Source organism: Oryctolagus cuniculus, chromosome 16 (genome assembly GCF_051225735.1).
Source record: "Oryctolagus cuniculus isolate XC-2025 breed Fujian yellow rabbit chromosome 16, ASM5122573v1, whole genome shotgun sequence".
NCBI classification, from domain to species: Eukaryota; Metazoa; Chordata; class Mammalia; order Lagomorpha; family Leporidae; genus Oryctolagus; species Oryctolagus cuniculus.
The window spans coordinates 91,645,055-91,669,078 of record NC_142882.1 but is presented as its reverse complement, the minus strand read 5'-3'; positions in this window follow the sequence as shown (position 1 = coordinate 91,669,078).

Below are 24,024 nucleotides of genomic sequence, written 5' to 3'. Positions count from 1 at the left end.
GCACGGCTCTCATTCCCTCCTCTGGGTTCCGCCTCTTCCGATTCCTCTGATGGACGAGGCTGGCCAACGCCCATGTGCCCCGTTCTGAGTGCAGGCGTGCTGGGAAGCGTCCCTCCCTCTGGCCCTGCCTTGGGGACCAGCCACCCCTCACCCCATCCCCGCCGTGCACCAGGGGCCCGGGCTTTTCTCCCGCCACTCTCCCTTCACCGAGCTCCCTTTCCCCATTTCCAGGTGGGACACATTCCCATGGAGAGAGATAAGCTCTTGAGAGCGTCAGGTAGATTGGGATTCCAATCTGGCCTCCACTACTTATGGCCCCTCTAATGCAATGTTGCTGAAAAGATAAGACGTGCATCCAAGCCAGGGCGGCACGCTAGCAGCCCTGCCTGCCTCTCCCACTCCCCACGGCCCCTCCGCTCGGGCTCCTTCCAGGCCTTGGGTCCCCACAACGCCTCCATACCCCTACCCTAGTGAGCCTTTCTGCAGGGATTTTCTTCCGCCGGGCACGTCCGCGCACCTCCCAGCCGCGTACACCAGACGCTGGCCACGTCCACGCACCTCCCAGCCACGTACACCAGACGCTGGCCACGTCTGCGCACCTCCCAGCCGGCGGACACCAGACGCTGTTGTCTGAGTCTGGGCTGTCTCATCTCAACTACACCCTCTCCTTAAAGGACAAGCGGCCTGACCACACTTGTGCTCTGTTCGGCTGTTCTCCAGGAGGTACTCAGCACGTGCGGAGCACTCTGTCAGTTCATCCATGCATCCACTCAGTATCTGTTGAACGCGTGCTACATGGAAGGCAGGATGCCAGGCCCTGTAGAGCAATGCGTGAAGAGAAAGACACAGACTTGTTCTTGTATCCTAATCTGCAGCTAAAGCCAGACTTCCTAAGGCTCTGGTTCCTCTGCAAGGCTGCAGCGGTGAACTGAGATACATGTGCCCTATGTCTGTCCTCACAGACCAGACTGGGAGAGAAGCTGCACCAAATGAGAGATCAGTTCTAATTTTCTGGACATGCAGAATAAGGATGGGCCGGTGCTGTGGCATAGCAGGTAAAGCCACCACCTGCAGTGCCAGCATCTCATATGAGTGCCAGTTCGAGGCCCGGCTACTCCACTTCCAATCCAGCTCTCTGCTAATGGCCTGGGCAAGCAGTGGAAAATGGCCCAAGTCCCTGAGCCCCTGCACCTGTATGGGAGACCTGGAAGGAACTCCTAGCTCCTGGCTTCAGATCTGCCCAGGTACAGCCATTGCAGCCAACTGGGGAGTGATCCAGAGAATGGAAGACCTCTCTCTCTGTCTCTCTCTCTCTGCAACTCTGCCTTTCAAATAAATACATAAATCTTAAAAAAAAAAGGCTTCATTAAAAAAACAAAAGTGAAAACAAGACTAAGGAGAGATGGGGAGGATGAGGATGCTCTTACAGATTGTTGGAGTAAAACAATGTTACTGAATTTTCAGTCTTTTCGTTCAGGAAAAAGAAGACGTGCATTTCTGAACTACTCTGAAGTTTCGCAGCTCAGCCATGATTCCTCTGGGCAGAGGGTGCTCTGCCGCATCGCACCAGCAGCTGTGGGCCTCCTCCCTCAGTTCACTTCCTGTTGGTTCAACACCGGGTGGCTTTGACACTTTGGAATGAGAACCAAATCCAGGGTGACTCACTGGCTCACTCACCTGTCCTAGAAAAGGCAGGAGACACAGGGGACCTGCTCTCCCCCTCCTGGTTGCCAGCCATCGTCACAGCTCTCCTTGGAAATGTCCAGAAGAAATGGTAATCAACTGGCTGAAAAGTGAAGCTGACCAGTAGGCTCCAGGCAGCACGGAGCCCCCTGCCCTCCCTGCCCACCCACTCCTCAGCTCTCAGCACCATCCAGAAATGCAGGCTCGGGACCACGGCTCAGAGCGGAAACTCGCCGACCGTCTCTCCAGTCTTCACCATGTGCTGTGCAAATGTGCGTGGTGGGTTACACAGCCAGTCTCAGTGTGGGCAACCTCATTACCGGAACAAGTCCCCCAGTGGCAAAGCAGGAGAGAAAGAGGCGGAGGGTCCCCAGGGAGTGTCAGGACCTGTGCACCTGCTTACTACTCTCCATGAGACCGTCACGCCCTGGGCCCCTCTGTCCACCTTTTCAAAGGAGTTTGAGACCCGGGCGTGGGAGGTCTGGGCTGCCTGCAGCGCCACCCTGCCTCCAGAGACCGTCAAAACTGCCAGGGATGATGGAGCCCAGAGAGTCCCCAGCCGTGTGTGGCCTGCCTGCTGATTGCCGGGGCCAAGGAAGTAAGGGGAGTGTGTGAGGGAGACTTGGGCAGGTGCTGGACACGTCTGCCTGGCCCTTTCCACTCAGGGTCAAACAGCTGCACGCCACAGTGACTTTCTCTTTTCCTTTTTTTTTTTTTTTTCTCAAAGAATTTCTGGCCCCTTCAACACCAGGAAGTTCTGGGAATCGGGCACAAAATACCACCATGATATTTCCAGCCCAAATAGGCACTGAGAGTTCAGAGTTCTCAGATGAGGGTTCAGCTTCTTGATGCTTATCTAGCCTGAACGTGTGAGCCGTCCAAGGTGCAGTAGCCCCAGCGCCAGGGAGCGCCGGGCGCCTCACTTCCCGTAAGGGGCTGGTTTTTGTTTTTGCTTTTGTCCCCATGCTGCTTGGACTGAGGAGGGGGTCAGTTCTCCACCGTGGCTGCTTAGCCCAGTAGTAAATACTGCCCACAAGGAGCCGCGAGCAGAGAACAGTCAAAGTCCACGCAGTGAAGTGCTGACAGAGGGGAGGACACTGTGTCCTGGGTGCCTGCGAGCCCAGATACGGATCTCTCCCCCACTCAGGCCCCCTCCCGGTGCCCAGGGAGTGGTGCACTCACAAGGGGTTGCCGGGAGCAGTGGGGAGCGAATGGCAGGCCAGCAGCGACTGGAGCCGGGCCCTGGACTTTGCAAAGCACGCTGGTCTCACTTCATCTTCCCAGGCAGGGGCCATGTCGCAGCTGGGACTTCGAGGCTCGCCGGCGTAGAGCGACAACCACAATTGGGTGACCCGGGGCGGTGGCTGGAATCCAGGCTCCTGCTCCCCGCGCTCTGTGGCTAATACTGAAAGAGACTTTCTTAGAACAGCAGTGCCTGGAACAGCAGCGGGAGGCATCGCGGCCCTCGGGAGAGTCAGCCTGGCTCATGAAAACCCCTCGGGCTTCGGCTGCAACCACTTCCATTCCTGTTTTGGCCCCTTTATATTAATCACGGCTTCTCAGCTTCTTGGTACGTCCCTCGAGGAGTTGCCGCATTTCTATGAACTGTTGCTGCTGAGAAATGAGACGTCTCCCGCCCCTCATCCCAGGGATTCTAGGGGCTGCCCGCACCGGGGAATCTGCAGACACCGAACCAGGAAGACAAGGCTCCTGCCTCAGTGGGGCTGGGCGCCCACAGCGCGCTTCTTACCTGGTGGGGATGGGGGAATTGTGTTTGCATTCCGTATGGGAGCTAGCGATGGTTCTACATCTTTAACAGGTTGAAAACGCTCGGAAGAAGGCTATGCTGTGACACACAGAATTTCAGCGTTCACACATCCAGCTTCCTTGGCACGCAGTCACACCCTTTCAACTACCTGATGTCCGTGTTTCTCTTTCTTAACTCTACGGCTGCAGAGCTGAATAGCCGGTTCAGAGCTCCTACGGCTTAAGAGGCCTGAACTAGTCTCCATCTGGTCCTTCGAGAAACAAGCAAGACGTGTGCTGATCCTGCTCTATACTGAACCGTACACTGCCTCGCATGTACGGCATGCGCCGCGAGCCTCTTGGGTTTAGTTTGCCTTTCTGCTTGGAGCGTTGCCCGCGAGACGCGTGGGGTTTTGGTCTGATGCTAAGATGTCTGCTGTCCTGTCTGAACTGCACCCACAGGTTTTGATATGTGCAGTTTTCATTTTCTTTCAATTGAAAATATTTTAAAATTTCTCTTGTGACCTTGTTCTTTGACCCACTTGTTATTTAGAAGTATGTTGTTAAATTTCCAAAAAGTTGGGATTTTCCCAGATTTCTTTCATTGTGGGTCTCTCTTCTAATTCCATTGTGGTCAGAGAACATGTTTATTGTGATTTCCATCCTCTGAATTTCTTGAGCGTTCTCTGTGATCCAGCGTCCGGTGTGTGTGTGGCGAATGTGCCATGTGCAATGGAGAGGGATGCGTAGTGGGCAGGCAGTGGTGGAGGCTCCACGCACGTCGGGGGAGCTGCCGGAGAAGGCTGTCCACGTCTCCGTGTGCTTGCTCACTTTCTGACCACTTGTTGGTCCGTCACTGACAAGTGGAGTGTGGAAATCTCCGGCTGTTCCACTGCACACTACGTATGTATCCTCCCGAATCTGTCAGGTTTTGCCTCATGTATTGTTGGCTCTGTTTTACAGTGCGTACACATTCAAATGATATATAGTTCTGCTGTGTTGACATTTTATCATTAGGAAATATCTATCTTTAACAATATTTTTGTTGTCGAAGTCTTCTGTTACAATAGAATTCTAGTTATTTTATGGTTCTTGCTTGCATGGTTTATATTTTCATCCTTTCCATCTCTACTACTGTCTTTAAGATTTATTTCTTGTGGACAGCATACGGTGAGGTCATTTTTATTGTCTGATAATCCACTCCTTTTGAATGAACTGTTCAGCGCATTTACATTTAAGGTAATTATTCAGATGGAAGAATTTATGGCTGCCAGTTTTAAAAATCTATTTTCTTTTTGTCTCATTTCTTGTGTTTTTATTCTATTTCTCCTTCACTTCCTTCTTTCTTTGCTAAATAGTTTTAGCACACTCTTTAAAAAAGATTTGTTTATTTTTTGAAAGGTAGAGTGACAGAAAGGGGGGGGGGAGAAATAGTCCATTCATTGTCTTATTTTCCAAATGGCTGCAATAGCTGGGACTGGTGCAGGCCGAAGCCAGAAGCCAGAAGCCAGGAGCTCCATCCAGGTCTCCCACCAGGGTGAAGGGACCCCGGCACTTGGAGAATCTGCTACTGATTTCCGAGGAGCCTCAGCCGGGAGCTGGATTGGAGTGGGGCGGCCAGGACTTGAACTGGCCCTGGGACGTGGGATGCCGGCACTGCGAGCGCTCGCCTGACCTGCCGTGGCACAGTGCCGGCCCGTAGCACTCTTTGATTCATCTCATTTTTAAAACCATATTCAAAACATTTTTCTTAACAGTTCTCTGGATATTTCAATTTCTAGATTTTCTTATCACCATCTGCTTCAGAGAAAAACTTGGCTCAAATGTATCTCCTTTTGAGGGACATTTCTCATATATGTTATGTCTTTAAGGATGTTAACCTAAGCATTATAGGTATTGCTTTATACAATCTTATATTTTTTAAAGAAGTTAAGAAAAAATAAGAAAATACATCTATAGAGTGTTTTCTGTCTCTGGAGTCCAGAGAGTGACCATTTCCTCCTGTAGGCTTCACACATTTGCTGGTGCCACTTCCTTTTAGCCAGAAGTATTTCTTGAAAGGGAGATCTGCTACTAGTGTACTTTCTCAGTCATTGTTTATCTGGGGATATTTTTATCTCTCCTTCATTGCAAAACTCATTTATTTATTTATTTTATTTTTGACAGGAAGAGTGGACAGTGAGAGAGAGAGACAGAGAGAAAGGTCTTCCTTTATCGTTGGTTCACCCTCCAATGGCTGCTGTGGCCGGCGCACCGTGCTGATCCGATGGCAGGAGCCAGGTGCTTCTCCTGGTCTCCCATGGGGTGCAGGGCCCAAGCACTTGGGCCATCCTCCACTGCACTCCCGGGCCACAGGAGAGAGCTGGCCTGGAAGAAGGGCAACCGGGACAGAATCTGGCGCCCCGACCGGGACTAGAACCCGGTGTGCCGGCGCCACAAGGCGGAGGATTAGCCTAGTGAGCCACGGCGCCGGCCTAAAACTTATTTATTTGAAAGAGGGGTGAGAGCCTCCATTTGCTTGTTCACTCCCTAGATGCCCACGGCTGCTGGTCCGGGCCAAGCTGAAGACGGGAGCCTGGAACTCACTCAGTCGAGGTGTTCCACAGTGTAGCAGGATCTCAACTACTTGAGCCATCACCAGAGTGCACATTAGCAGGAAGCTAGAATCTGAAGTGGAGTTGGGCTTACACCCAGGAACTCCAATAATGGAACTGGTGTTCCAAGTGACATCTTAACTGCTGTGGCAAATACCCACTCCTCTCCTTCATTTCCTTAAAGATTTATTTATTTATTTGAGAGGCAGAGTTACAAAGAGATGGAGAGAACGAGAGAGAGAGAGAGATTGATCTTCAGTGCTGGGCTGATTCGAAGCCAGGAGCCAGGAGCTTCTTCCGGGTCTTCCACGCTGGTGCAGGGGCCCAGGCACTTGGGCCATCTTTTACTGCTTTCCCAGGCCATAGCAGAGAGCTGGATTGGAAGTGGAGCAGCTGGGACTCGAACCGGCCTCCATATGGGATGCCAGCACTGCAGGTGGAGGATTAACCTACTATACCACAGTGCCGGCCCCTCTCCGTCATTTTTGAAGGATAGTTTGACTTAACGTTTAATTGTTGATTGGCAGTTTTCTTTTTTTTTTTTTAACACTTGGAATATTTCATTCCATTGTCTCTGGACTCCAGGATTTCTGACGAGAAGGCAACATTCCTGTCTGTATATGGCCAGTCCTTCCCTGTAGATGCGCCTGTGATGTTCTTGTCTTTTAAAAATGTGACAAGACATCTCTAGGTATGGATTTCCTAATGTTTGTTTATGTTGGGTGTCATGAAGCATCTTGGATCTAGAGATTATTATTTTCACGTCAAATTTTGGAATCTTTTAGCCTCTACTTCGTCAAATAATTTTTATGCTCTTTTCTATCTCTCATATTCTTTTGGGATTCCTACTATCTGTATGTTAATACACCCAGTGTTCTGCCATAAGCCTTTGAGGCTTTGTTCACTTTTGTTCCATCTTTTTTGCTATTCCTATGAAGTAATGTCTATTTATATTTTGGTGTTAGTTACTATTCTGTCATCTCAAATATGTGGGTGAGCCCCAAGGAGTTTTTCATTTCAGATGTTTTTCTTTTCAACTGCAGCTTTTCTAGTTGTTTTGCTAAAAAAAAAAAAAAAAAAAAAACCACTGATCTTGTTATTAATATTATTTGTTTAATATATTGATCAAGTTGCATGTTTATTTCTAACACGATCTTGATGGCATGGTTGAGGCCTAACTGAATTTGTATCTAATTAAATTCATGTACTCTAAAAATTATACGTATATCAGAACATATGCATATTATAAATATAGATAGAAAGAAAGATAGATAGATCAGTAAATTAGATCAGTGATATAGAGTGGAGTGAAAACAAGAGAAACTCTACTAAATATAGGGACACAGAGATGACAGAGAACTTGGTAATGACAGAGGGCAGAGACAAAGACTCAGCAAACATTTTAGATGTTCTAGAACAATCAGCATGGAAGCCGTAAGAAGGCCAAAGTGAGTGAGACACCCTTGAGCTTGCAGAGAAGTGCCTTGAGGCGAGGCCAAGTGACGGAAAGGAGCCCACCAGAGCCACGTGGCAGCACTCTGGCCTGTAGGCTGTCAGTGACAGCAAGAAGTCTCGAGAACATCAGGGGAAAAAGAGGAAAATGAAGAAGCTGGTGACAGATCACTGCCTGAAAACTTTCCCAGTAACAGCATTTGTGAGAAGAAAACAGAGAAGCAACATTTGTACAAATTTTGGTGCAAGAGACACAACTCCAGAATGCTATATACCACCAAATTTTATTACAACATGGAAGTTTACAGAAACCTTTCCAAATATTCAAAAAATACCACTTATATAACTTTCTTTTGATAATGCTGTGTAAGTTTATTTCAGTTGACCAAGAAATGAATCAAAATTAATTAATTTAAAATTGAAAAGTTAAGGTTTCAAAGGGCTAGAGGTGAAAATCAAATTTAAGTAGTAAGAGTGGATTAAAATTAAATACATATGTTCATGGTGTTCCTGCAGCAGAAAATAAAATAACTTTGTAGCAGTCATCTATGTGGTACACATGGCAGGGAGCCCAAGTTCCATCTCACAGGTGAATTCTGACCTGTTTCCCCAGCTGCCTACTGTGAAGGGTTAGGAGACTACCTCTGACTCAGAGGGACAGAAGTCAGCGGTATTTCCTGTGATCAACCCAGGGCGCTCGCCCCAGAAGCCCAAGTGGGCGAAAGGTCTCACCTGCCACTCATGGAACTCCCGTGTTTCCACAACCTAGAAACCACTGCAGTCTGCAAAACTCACCATCTACACAAAAATCAGGATCTCAGCTTTGTGAAGCGTTAACAGAGGAAGCCACAGAATAACCAAGCAATGCTCTAGGTAATAATCTGTCTTTTAAATACACAGAAAACCTCAGAACAATCACAAACCATCATGGACGTTCAAATTGGGATTTCATGTGCCAGTGGTTAAAACCTAGACCATCACTCTCTCACATGAAAAGGTCTATTGAACATTTTCTCCGCGAGTCCACAGAATACAAGTTTGACATTAAAAATAGAGGTTTTTAGAACAAATAACAAGGGAATGCTGCATGTCAACTCAGCATCGTGGATATCGACAGGACATGCCATATTATCAATGTCCCCAAACATCTTCAACAGGTAACTGTAAGCTTTAATCAGATAATAGACTTGGATCCCCGCGGACTGTGAGAATTCACTTAAATACTGCAATACCCACTAGGAAACTCAAACAAGGAAATGTCTAAAGCAATAGAAATAGCTCAGGATGACAAAATCTAAAAGTAGAGGACAGAAGACAATATCCTGGATTCAGCAACAGGATGGAGGCGGGCAGCCACACAGGTGGAAGATCTCATGCAAATACACACGGGGGTCCTTGCAGTGCTGGGACCCTTCTGAATCCTGGCTGCTGTGGAGAGGGCATGGGCCCATGCGCGTACCAAACTGACAGAACACACACACACACACACACACACGCACACACAGTGGAATGGGAAATGCGGATGAGATGCAGGCTTTGCACGGATGTCAGAGCATGGCTGTGAGACTGTGCTGGACCTGCGAGAGGAGTTACCGCAGGGAAACCACACAGGGAGTGCGTGACATCTCCATTGCCTATTGTAGCTGCACGTAACTCCACAATCAGCTCAAACCTTTAAAAAGGAAAAATAAAAAACTTCCTCCAAAAATGTAAAATCAATTAGACCAAAAAGCAGGATGAGGGCTCTACCGTTCTCGGTAAAATACTTACCAATATGCCAAGGAAGCACACTGCAATCTACAGAGTGAACGCTCGAAGATCCAGAAAGACTGTCGCTACCAAGTTATCCGCATGGGAGAAAAGGAAGGATTTGTTTTTTTGTTAAATCAGGCCAAACTAGCTGGCGTCGTGGCTCAATAGGCTAATCCTCCACCTTGCGGCGCCGGCACACCGGGTTCTAGTCCCGGTTGGGGCGCCGGATTCTGTCCCGGTTGCCCCTCTTCCAGGCCAGCTCTCTGCTGTGGCCCGGGAGTGCAGTGGAGGATGGCCCAGGTGCTTGGGCCCTGCACCCCATGGGAGACCAGGAAAAGCACCTGGCTCCTGGCTCCTGCCATCGGATCAGCGCGGTGCGCCGGCTGCAGCGGCGGCCATTGGAGGGTGAACCAACGGCAAAGGAAGACCTTTCCCTCTCTGTCTCTCTCTCTCACTGTCCACTCTGCCTGTCAAAAATAAAAAAAATAAAAAAAAAATCAGGCCAAACTAAGAAAAGATGGGAAAAGAAACGAAGCACAGAACAGGTGCAACAAATAGAAAATAAATAGCAAAATGGTGGATTCAGATATAAATACAAAAGTAGTTACAGTAACGAAAATCAGTAAGATTTAAAAAGGCTGATTGTCAGACTGAATTAAAATGACTGAAAAGCAAGTAAGATTTGCATCTTCGATATAAAGCACAGAGAATCTGGGAGTTCTTTCTGTGAGGAAGTCAATCAAGTGGACAAATCCCTGGCCTGGAGGATAAAAGAATTATGAGAAAAGCAGACATCACCAATATTAGGGCTACGAAAGGGAACATTCGTAAGAAATTGTGGACATTAAAATCTGACACTTGGGTATTAGTAAAAGCTTTATTCCAATAAATTTGACAATTCAGAGAAAAATCCCTAGAAAAATACAACTTCCTCAAATTAGCACAACTAGAAATAGAGTATTTGAGTAATCATCTATCTAATGAAGAAATAGATTCTGTCATGAAATTCTTCCAGAAAACTCCCAGCCCGAGTGGCCTCAGTGGAGAATCCTTCCACATACTCCTAGACGACAGATCAATAGGAACCTTCCCACTCACTTCATAAAGCTAGCGTAGTCTGTATACCTTCAAAGAACAACACAATCAAGGAAAATTAGCAGCCAAATATTTCTCACGATCACAAATGCAAAACTCCTGATCAAACTTTTAACTAGATCCAGTAATATACTAAACAATACCACATCACAACTAAGTTGGGTTTACTTTAGGAAGTCAAATTTTGTCTAATATCTGAACACTCACCAAGGTAACTTTCTGCATTTACAGATTAAGGGGCAACATCGTATGATGAACTCCATAGATGAAGAAAAGTCAGGTGATAAAACTGAATACTCGTTCATGACGAAAAGTCTTAGGAAACTAGAAATCTTTTATAAAGTTATTATGTGTTTATTTGAAGGCAGTGTTACTGAGAGAGGGAGAAAGAGGAGAGAGAGAGAGAGAGAGAGAGAGAGCGAGCTAGAGAGAGCATTTCTGTCCCTGGTTCACTTCCCCAAGTGGCCGCAACAGCTAGGGCTATGTCAGACTGAAACCGGGAGCCTGGAACTCCACACGGCTTCCCACGGGTGGCAGGGCCCAAGTGTTTGGGCCATCTTCTGCTGCTTTCCCAGGTGCGTTAACAGGGAGCTGGGTCAGAAGTGGAGCAGCCGGGATGCCAGCTTTGCCAGTGATGACTTTACCTGCTGCATCATGACGCGGGCTCCTCCTTTCTGAACCTTATAAACAGCATTCCCAAACACCAAACCTGCGGCTGCCTGCACTAGGCTGAGTTAGCGCCTTCCAGAGATCAGCCAAAAATTCTGGACAAAACCTGGAGATGAATGACCACCGGCGGGTCCTGTAGAGACTTGATGGGTGTCAGAAACCAGCCTTTCTCGGCTGGCTTTTGGCCGGTAGGGCCCTGGTTTGTGTGGTGAGACTGAAGTGGGCTGTCTGAGCAGACTAGGCTGAGGCTTGACCCCCAGGGAGGACAGGCAGGGACACTGGAGAGGCACTAATTGAATAAGAAGGATCAGGAAGGACGGGTTTCTGTCTCTGAGAGGGACATATTTACAGATGTGGATATATTTACAGATGTGGACATATTTACAGATGGTCTAAGCATGGACAGCCACGGCACCTCTCTAGCTCTGTCCCCAGGAAGGAGTCGAAACTCGACATCAATGGCAGTGGGCACAGCTGACCCCAGTCCCTGCTTTAGAAATACCACCCGCGACCTCACGGAACCAGGGCCGACTCCAGGGCTGGGCCTCACAGAACACGACATGAACCCGCAATACCTTGAGTCAGAAAGAAAGGAAGCTGTTCACGTTTGAAGGCGAGTATGCTGTAAAGACAGAGAAGACACCCGCCGTTCAAACCTGGAAGAAGTGGAGTGCATAACACATGACAGCAGGGGACCAGTCGGCTTTCTGTCACTTTAGCTAAAATACCCGAAGGGCTACTCCCGGAGCATGAAGCTTCATCCAGGCTACGGTCTGGAGGCTCTCAGCTCAGGATCAGGCAGTTCCCGACGGTCCCGTGGGTCTGGCGAGGCGAGTGATGGAGGCTGGTGACGGTGGAGCGAGGGGAGAGAACGATCACTAGTGATCCAGGAAGCAGAGAGAGAAGCTGAGCCGAATCCAGCTGGTATAACCGACCTTCCCACAGGTTCTCTTCGGAAGACAGCCCCAGTGATCCGAAGAGCTCCCCTGGGCCCACCTCCTTGACACCACTATTAAATCAAGTCTCCACCCTTAATCCAGAAACCATGAAACAAGACATTGGGTACCAAGTACCCAATACATGGGCCTTTGGAGGGCATCCAAGCTATTATCCAAACCATAGCAGAGAGCAAGGGTTAAGTCCGTTGAATTAAATAGGCAACTATGGGTCCATACTGATATAATAATGAACTAATGAATACATTATAAATTTAATGAGGCATGAGATGTTTGTACAGTTTCAAAGTGTCTGCCCCTCCCCAAAAAAAAACCAAAGTAGCTGCCCATAAAGTGCTTGTTTAACAAAAAGGCAAAAGGGACTCTTTTACAGTGGAGAAACCCAGCGACACTACCTTAAAATTAATACACAAAGCTAGCGTCATCAGTAACGGGACAAATCAAAGCTGCGTTCCACCTGATAGGATTTTCTCAGGACACAGCAGGACAAATCATGAGAAGACACCAGCCAAATCCAACCTGGGAGAAATTTCTCAACTAACTTGCAGGTTGAAAAAGACTAAAATTATAAAGATGAGTATTGCAGGTTTCCAAACTTCATCTTTTTGCTATAGAGGGCATTTTGGGGCCGCTTGGTAATATTTGAACAGTGTTAGTGGATTGTATGATAGTAATGCAGCAATGTTAATTTCATTTTAATGGGCTTAAGGAAGGTTTTTGGGGGTAATTTTTAGAAAATACAAGGATAGTGTGGGACTGATGAGTTATGTCTACAACCAACTACTAAACAATTCGAGGAGACACACTCTTAGTAGTGGTTTTGAACTTTTCTCTAAATTTGGGATTGTCTCAAAAACACTGTTAACAAATGAAAATGTTCAACTTGGAAAACTATTTGCATCAGCATGTTTGGAGTGTAAGGTGAAGGAAGAAAGAGTAAGACAGTGCGTGTGAAGTGTTTGAAGATGTGCAGGGAAGTGGAGCCAGAGTCTAATCAGCCGCATGTTTGATGTTTTAGGGTCTTACAGAAGAAAACATCATGGTCTGTTCTGCATTCCTGCAGCTTGGCCAGAAACAGAAAGAAGAGTGTGGTGAAATTAAAGAGACAGGTGACTGTGTGTAAAGCGAGGTGGAGGTCACTGGACCAGACCTGGGGCACTGTGCCTGCTGGGTAGTGAACTGAGACTGGACAGTGGGGAGAAAGAGCAGTTGCAGGGAGGCGAACTCGTAATGGGATAAGGAGCAGGCGGGAGACAGAGAATGGAAGCCTCGGCAATCAGATGAATAGCAAATATTCAGGATTTTCATGTCTCATTCTACCCGGACCCTTCCTAAAGCATTCCAGAATCGAAACTCCATTGCACAAATGTGCAGCGCTGGTCGGCGTGGCGCTGGACAGGCAGAAGAGAAGCTGAGAGCCCAGGGCTGGGACACTCTGAGTGGGGGGAGCTGGGGAAAGGGATTTCCGGTGCCTGATTGTGCTCATGGCATTCGTGGGAGGTCTTGGGGCAGCGCCAGCACAGGCTCAGAGTGACAGCTGTCTAACGACCTGCTGTACAGGCAGGTGCCAGGGGGCAGAGATGTACGTCAGAGACCAGGGAACAGGGCCGAACCGGCTGACAACAGCAAACCTTCTTAGGCCTGAGCAGAAGAAGGAAGGGAGAGGGAGTCTGGGCCAATAGCAGAGTGGCCGGAGGTGGGATGATGTGAGGACAGGCCCACTGGGACACTCCTAGAACCTGTTCTGAGGATGTCTGTCCTGTTTTCCGTGGCCTCCTGAGCTTATCGGGCAGGCACAGAGACAGGCTGAGCAGGACATGCCCAGGGCTTCTCCATTCCAAGAACGACCTGGGCACGTTAGAGACGCCATCGGCTTGATCCTCGCTAGCAAGCTGCCAGGGGGCACACTATTCAGACCTGGGTTTTAGATAAGGAACCCGAGGCAGACAGCCTGCAGAGCTCGCTTCAGTGGGAGGCACGGCGCTGCCTGGCCCCAGAGCCCAACTAACTTCTGCAGTGCTAATTGGACTCAGCTCTCCTTCAAGCACAAAGGCACACAGCGCGATGCCAGGAGAAACACGGGCGTGCATTTGTCCTAGTGTGCAGTTAGAGGTGTAGACTTCGGTGGCTGACTGTGAAAGCTTGAAATATTAACTCTGACCCACAGTGCATGCTAGAATTTTAGTGTTGAACTAGTTGCCAATTTATCACTTTCTCCTTTAACTGGTTCCGAAATTGAAGCAGCTTTACAAAAAGGAAACTGGATAGTAAAACTCACGGCAGGAGCTATTGAACCGTGTTGAAGAAAACAGAGCAGTCTGCTAGCCTCTCTCAATGCTGCTTCTCTCTCTGTCTCTCCCTCTCTCTCTCATGAATCCATTGCTTCACAGAGACTGTAGAAAAATGACACAAAACAAGATAAAACAAAACAAAAAGACCCCTGTTTTTAAATAACCAGACAACTGATATTTTATGAATTTGTTGTGACTTGCAGATCATAATAAAGTGTTTTATAAGCACTGGCTATGCTTGTAAAAATGCATTTAAAATTGTTCAAAATCATGTTAGTTATAATACATATTTTTAGTCACACACAAATATTTTGTCTTGCACAAAATAGGGTGGCAGCCAGTTTAGGCTTTGCTGTAACTCAGTGTTGTCATTTGGTTTAATTTGTTGATGACTTCAGATGCCGCGTCCTGCTCAGGTCCCCTGAATGAATGCTTGGAAAGGCAGGGAGTCCGTTTCGCTGGGACTTGGGCTTAGAGCCGCTGGCTGCTCTCGGCAGGCAATCGCACAGCTGCCCTCGGGTGTTTCAGCACGGGCGGCACTCACTCCCCCAGGCCACAGTGACGGAGGCCTCGCCACTGCCCATCCACTCACTGCTACCCCGGAGTGACACTGGCATTGTGACTCTGATAAGAATTTCCCTGATTACTAATGAGATTGAGCATATTTTCATATTTTATTTTCCTCTTGTACTAAGAGAAATAGCTAGTCCACATATCTACTGTAACATTACCTTCACATTTGTATGCTGAAAATATTTATTTTATGGAAAAAATACCTGCTCAATGATGTATGTTAGAAAGACCTTAGCCTCATGTGTATTATCATCTCACATCTTTGTGCTACCACAGTTTTTTTAAAGTTTTTTTTATTTATTTGAAAGACAGAATTATAGAGAGGGGTAGGGACAAAGAGAGAGAGGTCTTCCATCCACTGGTTCACTCCCCAGATGGCCGCAATGGCTGGAGCTATGCCAATCCGAAGCCAGGAGTCAGGAGCTTCTTCCAAGTCTCCCATGCAGGTCTCCAAGCACCTGGGCCATCTTCTGCTGCTTTCCCAGGCCATAGCAGAGAGCTGGGTCAGAAAAGGAGCAGCCAGGACTTGAACTGGTGTCCATATGCCAGCACTTCAGGCCAGGGCGTTAACACACTGTGCCACAGCGCCGACCCCTGTGCTACCTCAATTTTAAGAACAACTGACCAGTCATCTCCTTAATGGAGTTTTGTGGTTTTTTTTTTTTTTTCTATCTTCAAGGAATTCTTGGAGTGGGTGCTTAGCTTAGTGATTGAGTTGCACCCACAATGGGGTGCCTGGGTTTGACTTCTGCCTTTAGTTCCTGACTCCAGCTTCAAACTACACAGACCCTGGGAGACAACAATGACAGCTCAGGTGACTGACTTCCTTCCTCCTCATCTGGAGCGGTTCCTGATTCTGCCCTAGCTACTGCAGGCAACTGGGGCATAAACCAGCAGATGGAAGCTCTCGCTCTCTCACTCTCTGTTGCTCTGCCTTTCAAGTAGATGAAAATAACTAAACATCAAAAAACAAGAAATAATAAGCACAAACTAAAATCTTCCTCACCCCTGGTAATAGTCAGCTATACTATGTCTCCTTGAAGTTTTATAGCTTTGCTTTGAACATTTATATTTTCACACTTAGATCTTAAAATTACATTAAAATGGTTTTAGTGTATTGTGTGAGATAAGGATCATAGTTCACGACTCTGTCTCATATAAAAGCAGCTGTTCCTATACTGGTTCCCATGACCTCCAACACTAGCACCATCTGCAACAACCACAGCCAGCCCACACTCCCACCAACACCAGCTCCACGTGCAGTGACTACAGCCAGCCCACACTCCCACCAACACCAGCTCCACATGCAGTGACTACAGTCAGCCCACACTCCCACCAACACCAGCTTGGGTGCACTGACTCCAGCTCATGGACTACAGTCATGTGCACTGACCCCAGCTCATGGACTACAGTCATGTGCACTGACTCCAGCTCATGGACTACAGTCATGTGCACTGACTCCAGCTCATGGACTACAGTCATGTGCACTGACCCCAGCTCATGGACTACAGTCATGTGCACTGACTCCAGCTCATGGACTACAGTCATGTGCACTGACCCCAGCTCATGGACTACAGTCATGTGCACTGACCCCAGCTCATGGACTACAGTCGTGTTCACTGACCCCAGCTCATGGACTACAGTCGTGTGCACTGACTGCAGCTCATGGACTACAGTCATGTGCACTGGCTGTAGCTCATGGACTACAGTCGTGTGCACTGACTACAGCTCATAGACAACAGTCGCGTGCACTGACTACAGCTCATGGACTACAGTCGTGTGCACTGACTCCAGCTCATAGATTATAGTCGTGTGCACTAACTACAGCTCATGGACTACAGTCACGTGTAGTGACTACAGCTCATGGACTATAGTCGCATTCACTGACTACAGCTCATGGACTACAGTCGTGTGCACTGACTACAGCTCATGGACTACAGTCGTGTGCACTGACTACAGCTCATGGACTATAGTCGCATTCACTGACTACAGCTCATGGACTACAGTCGTGCGCACTGACTACAGCTCATGGACTACAGTCGTGTGCACTAACTACAGCTCATGGACTACAGTCGTGTGCACTGACTACAGCTCATGGACTATAGTCGTGTACACTGACTACAGCTCGTGGACTACAGTCGTGTGCACTGATTACAGCTCATACTTCCTCCAACATCAGCTCCATCTGCAATGACTAGTCTGCCCGTACTTCTTTTAGTAGTGCAGGAGTGAGTGCAAACCTCTCATTCCGACTAACACTTGGTTGTGTCTTGCTTCCTAATTTTGTTACCTATAAACTTTATTGCTAGTTCCCATTATTGACTGAAGTACTTAATTTTGATGTGACATTTTAATAGTTTTTTTTAACATAAGTTTTATGGTTCTGTCACTCTTCTAGATCACTAAGGTATTGCCCTTTATTTTTCTCAATTAACTTTTTAGTTTTCTCTTTCATATTTAAATCTTTTTTCAAGGATTTCTTTATTTATTTGAAAGAGTTTCAGAGAGAGAGAGAGGAGAGACTGATCTTCCACCTGCTGGTCCACTCCCCTTTGGCTACAGTGGTGCGGGCTGGGCCAGCCCAAAGCCAGGAGCCAGGAACTTCAGCCTGGACTCTCTTGGATGGCAGGAGCCCAAGCACTTGGCTCATCTTCAGCCGCTGTTCCTAGGCCATTAGCAGGGAGCTGGAGAGGAAGTGGAGCAGCCAAGACCCATACCAACGCCCACATGGGAGGCCTGCATCACAGGTGGCAGTTTTGCCCTCCCCACCAGAACACTGGCCACAGCATTTAAATCTTTAATTCAGCTGGATCTGTGTTGTCCTCCTAGTAGCCACGAACCCAACGTGCTTAGCGAACGTTTCAAAGGTAGCATCCGGGGAACTGATGCTTTACCTTATTTATTTTTAATTAATTTAAATTTGCAAACTAACTCAGTGTGAACATTGTATCATGTTTGTTGTCTTGATGGGTGCGAGTCGCACTTCACAGCTGTGTTGTGTCAGTGACTGTTCTGTTGAGTGTCAGGCATATGTTCGATTAGTACACGCAAGCATTACAATCTAATCGGTGTCAACCAATTGATATAGTTCGAAAGATCTTTCTATGCTGTGTTTGTTTGAACATATTAGGAAAAGATCAAGAGTTGGAGTGCCACGTTTGTTAATTGCGATAAGTAATTAAATTAAAATGTTTATTGTTATTTAATGGATGTATTTGACTTATTTTTCAAGCCTAAGAATTAGTATTGTCAAACCATACATGTAAAATGAAATCCTACTACTGACGCAGAAGTGTGTAAAATGATTGGAACCACAAAGAAGAAGAGAGATTGGAAAAAGTACATCAAAACTCCCTGATAAATGGCAATTATAAACTGCTGTAGCAGAGCCAAAAACAATGCTAAATCACAAAGATAACAAGGTGGGGAGCACTGAGATGTTTTCAGCAAATGTATAGTGAATTTGATGTCTACTCTCAGCAGTCACGGAAACGGATACAAAGTAATCAACTGAAATCAGAATTAAATGGCCAACACAAAAGTTGCAAGTGATTTTTAACCGACCGATCATAAAATCTGTGACATCGGTAAAGGGTCTTAAATGCTTGTATGGGGAGAGACACCATAGGAAGATGATAACAGAAATTATTAAGTTATGGAGACTTGGGGAGATATGAGGAAAAGACTGAAAGAGTTTCACTGTCAGCAAAACACCACAGTCAGGCCCCTTCAGAGCTGCCCATTAAGCCCAATACCTACCTTTCTTTCTTATTTTTTAGATTTATTGTATTTATTTGAAAGGCAGAGTTAGAGACAGAAACAGAGAGAGAGAGAGAGAGAGAGAGAGAGAGAGAGAGGGAGAGAGAGAGAGAGAGGTCTTCTATCTGCTGGTTCACTCCCCAGAATGGCCACAAAGGCTGGAGCCGGGCTGGTCCGAGGCCAGGAGCCAGGTCTCCCACGCAGGTGCAGGACCCAGGAGTTGGGCCTCCCTCTACTGCTTTCCCAGGCATATTATTAGGGAGCTGGATTGGAAGCAGAGCAGCTGGGACTAGAACTGGCGCCCATATGGCATGCCTGCACTGGAGGTTGAGGCTTTACTCGCTATGCCACGACACCTACCCCTAAGCCCAGTACCTTTCTGGCCATGCCAACCATCACAACTTCTTACAGCCAATCATGTCACATGATATGAGATGCTACTCAGCCAGAATTGTGGGTATGTTTTATTTCAGTCAACTTCCAAAGAAACATAGCGATACTGTTAAGTCACAGCTCTTGGCGTTAAGCTTGTGGCATACATAGTCTTGAATTTTTTTCTTAAGAGAACAATTTCAGACAGATAGAAAATGAGCTCCCACCACAGACAGATGGAAAATGAGCTCCCACCACAAAAGACAGATGTTAGCTTAAAAATCTGGTTTCATTAGAATCTTGAAACAATACAGATGTTTCTCTTGTAGCTTCATTCTACAAAATGATAAATATTGAAAGTAGTTTTGTTCAGTTTTCTGAAAATTTTTAGCTTTCGTTAAAGGTACCCTGGATATATTTACAAGCATCTTTTAGTAGAAAAATGCAAATGACATGACTCATCATTAGTTTATGAAAGGGTTGGAAGAAAGAGAAGAAAATGAAATTAGTAATTTTGTGTTATTTGCCAATTCTAGCTGCTTAGGTGGTGACAGTGTATGACAAGGACTTTCTTTAGTGTTAACTTCAAGAAACAAAGTTCAATTCATTTCTTGAAACAAAGTGATGTTTATCAAATATTCAGAGGTCAAAGAGAACCCCTTGCAATATAGTGCGTATTTTCTGACGATATCAAATTATGCATGATTAAGCTCAATTTGAAGCGCCAACCTGTGAATTAGCTAGGCAAGAATGAGAATTTGTTAAAATCGAAACTTTCCATAATATAAATTAGTCACTATAAGTTTATACATTTTCCAACAAGAAATCAATAGATACAAGATTCTAATTGCAATCCACAGCATAATGTAAATTGGCTGTAAAAACTACAAGAAAAAAATGGGTCTCGCTTTTGGGTGGCAGGGACCTAACTACTTGAGCCATCACCTTCTGCTTACCAAAAAATGCACTAGCAGAAAGCTGGAATTAGGGGGGGAGCCTGCACTCACACCCAGTCCTCCAATGACAGGCAGATGTCCCAAATGAGAGCTTAACTGATGCATCAGACGCTCACCCTAACCCTCATACACACAGCTTTCTAACAGATTTGGAAATGCAGTGGTGAGGGTGACATTCTGAGAAAGCATGACACAAATCTGGGCACACTGTAGAATCCCAAGTCAGTCAAGGATCAGGGAAGAAATGGATCATTTTATCGTGAATTTCCACCAAAAACCTGGCTATGGATGTATAAGACATGTGAGGTACTTCAAAAAGTTTATGGAAAATGGAATTAGGGAATTATTTTAGGTGCAAGCATTTTTAAAATCCATGTATAGTCTTTTTCTAGTATGCATTTCCATGAACTTTTTGAAGGTCTTCCTGTGGGTCATTTTGTTTCAAATTTTAAAGAATTTTCTTTCCAAAATCACATAATCTGTTTTAGAGTAAGGAAGAAGCTGAAAACTATGGCTGTATCACAAATCCAAGGCGAGTAGGAGAGCAAAATATACCAACTCACAAAGAACCATGTGCGAACCCGGATCACTTCTGAATATGATTCAAAGACTTCCATCAGTTCCATCAGCTACTGTTGTCTGCTTACTGCGATGCACACTGAACGGAAGGTCCCCACAGAGACAGGAAAATGGCTTAATGTCTGGGAATCCTCTCACAGGGCGTGATACAACCACAGACCAAATAAGAATTCAAGAAGTCCTGCTGCTCCAGGTATTATAGAAATTTTAGATAGATGGATCAATAGATAGATAGATAGATCTATAGCTTGATAGTAGATAAATCTTTGATATCTAATTTTTTTTTAAATCTTGGTCTATTAAGGGTAGAAAGACATTTTGACATCAGGCATTAAGTGTGTTAATTAAATAAACATTAAGTGTGTTTCCGTGTGTAAAGCAGCAGCAGGTACCCTATTTCAGAGTGATCCATTAGAAACGACTTCATTTACAAAGTGAAACAACGAATGCACTCATTAGTTAACACAGTCCCAGGACCGGTAGCCAACAGTGAGAAACGAATCACAGATTGGAGCGTAGACAAGATGTTTACTGTTTGCAGATGACGTAACTTATCTGTAGAAAATGCTGCAACGTGAAACGCAGAAAGGATTAGAGCCAATAAGATATCAGTGTACTGGGCAGACAGGAAGGACTTTCTTTAATACCAGCAGTAAATAGCTGGAAAGGTGTTGCTAGGAGATTCAACTGACAAGGACACCATCAGCCCACAATATAAACTGTGGCCCCACTAAGAATACGAGGACAAACTAAGACTCCTTCAGGACTTCCTCCTGGCCAGGGAAGAGTACCAGGGGAGGGCCAGAGGGCAGGGGTCCCTCTCTGAGGCTGGGTTCAAAGTGTCTCCCTCCACTCCCTCCCTCCTCCTCCTCTGGCCTCCCAAAGCTTGGACCTCAAGACTCTGAGCCCCCAGAGCCTTCCTCCCCACTCTGGTCCTCCTGAGTTCACCCAGGAGGGAAGAGGAAGCGAGGGTGGGAGGCCTCTGCGGGCCACTCTCTCAGTGGTCATTGCTGGAGGCTAGTGACCTAGCCCTGCTGCTAATGAAGTGAGCGTTTGTTTCTCCCGGGGGGAAGACCCAGCACCCAGTTCATGATTCAAAAGCCTCCTCCCACACCAGAAACTGCACATTTTCTTGGACTTGGTTTCTCCTGAAAAATGGACAAGGAAGGGAAACACGTACAGGAAGAGAGCTCAGCTCCGATGTCAACAGGGACATCACGCAGGCTCCCTCTTTCCCTCTCTGCGCTCTTTAATCTACAAGGTTGTCAACTGTCAATTTTCTTTTTCTTTTTTTTCTTTTTTGACAGGCAGAGTGGACAGTGAGAGAGAGAGAGAGACAAAGAGCAAGATCTTCCTTTTCTGTTGGTTCACCCTCCAATGGCCACTGCGGCCAGGGCACCACACTGATCTGAAGCCAGGAGCCAGGTGCTTCTCCTGGTCTCCCATGCGGGTGCAGGGCCCAAGCACTTGGGCCATCCTCCACTGCACTCCCTGGCCACAGCAGAGAGCTGGACTGGAAGAGGAACAACCAGGACAGAATCCGGCGCCCCAACCGGGACTAGAACCCAGTGTGCTGGTGCCGCAGGTGGAGGATTAGCTTACTAAGCCGCGGCACCGGCCAATTGTCAATTTTCAAATAAGACTTGTGCTATGATGTGCCAAGTGCTAGGTAAAGTGTGGGGTAAAACTAAGACTGTGTGCACACAGCTGGCTCTCCGTGCTCACTGCTTTCACACTGGCAGACTCGTACTGTGGATTGAAAAGTCAAAAAAAAAAAATTCCGGAAAGTTCTAAAAAGCAAAACTCAAATTTGATGTGTGCCAAAAACTACACCACGTCCACTCAAATGAAGAGAGGTGCAGGTATTGTGTTAGGTATTGTAAGGCCTCTAGGGATGAGTTAGAGTATGTGGAAGGATTTGTGTAGGCTATGTGCAAATACTATACCATTTTACGTGAGGGATTTGAGTAAACTGATCCCCATGGATACAGAGCGACAACTGTACAAACATACGTGCAAATGTACACACACACGCGTGAACAAGGGGACTTCAGAAGGTCAGAATCAAACCCAGACACTCTGATATAGAACCAGGGCGTTTTTAACTGCTGAGCTAAACACCCTAAACTCCGCACAAAGTTTTTGAAGCACTCTCGTATGTATTTCTCTTGGTGCACGCACACGCGCGTGCACACACACACATACACATTCTAATTATGAAAATACAATGGTAAAAGACTGCAAAGAAAGGTGAGTTTTCTGGAGGGTGATATTTTAGGTGAATTTAGGATATTTTCTGGGTTTTTCCAAATGCTTATGAAGAACATGGATTATTGTTTAATATCTAGGAAAGAATATCCTGAGGATCTTTGAAGAATACAGCAGTTTGAATTACTGAACCCCAGTTTTGATTGCTACACCCTGGCATGTGCTCCACACTACATGTGACCCAGATTTCTGCTCAAGAGCCATTGCCAGGCCGCCATCTAACAGTACTGCCACCTGCTGGTGAGTTACTACAATTGCAGGCCCAGCTAGCTTCCAAGGTAACCCTGGTCCCTAAATTTTTTCCCTTTGGTGACACGTCTTGGTAGGGACGCATGCCATCTAATGCATATCTTTGTTCTTTAATGGAGAGTGCTGTGTTTGGACCCTGATTTCTTTACTGGAGAGTGCTGTGTTTGGACCCTGATGAGCAGCCTGGTCTCCAAAGTACCCAAACAGTTGCAACTGGGTTCCCTATAAAGATGTGTTTAAGATGGTTTGGAAGCAGGGAGGCATGCTAGAAAAATGTCAGGATATCCATGGCAAGAACTAGCAAGGCTCTGAACCAAGACTCCCCCCTGGGGGGCTGACGGCAGAGACAGCAGCGTGAGGTAGGTGCTGGATCAGCAGCACCGAGCAACTGAGCCGTATGGGTGTCGGGCGGGGGCTTCGGCCTTCTGACATGAGCAGGCTAAGGAAATCCTCACACGTTGTGGTGAGAAGAGATGTTGGATAATGAAGTATTCAGCCAGCCCTCTTAAGTGTAGCTGGTCCCCGTGGCTTATTTATGCATGTGCAGGTGATTCATTGAACAGAGTCTTGCTCAAATTAACCCAGTGATCCTCCTTTGAGTTGCCTCCTGTTATCCCTCCATAGCACCGTAATTTGTTTCTGTCCTGGGTCCTTTATTGCCAGAGTCCAAACGATGACCTCTTGGTTTTTAGTACAAATTACACTCTTTGTGACCAGGTGATCCCTGGATGATTGAATTTTGCACAGAATCTCTTTGTTCATTCTGGTTTATGTAGAAAAATGTTCTCCAGAGATGACTTTTGATTCTTAAGTCTAAAACTCAAAAAAATAAACACAACCTACACTCACTCCTTGGAGTGTAAAGTGGCTTTCTACCTGGAGGAGCTGTGCGTTCTGTCCTAACCGCCTCCTGGGATAGACGGGTCTTTCCTGCTGTCCCCTCTCCCCTCAGTCCCCATCTCCCGGGACACCTGGTCCACGTTTCTGAATTCCAATTCACATGGGACTGCCTCACCAGGAGTAGATATGG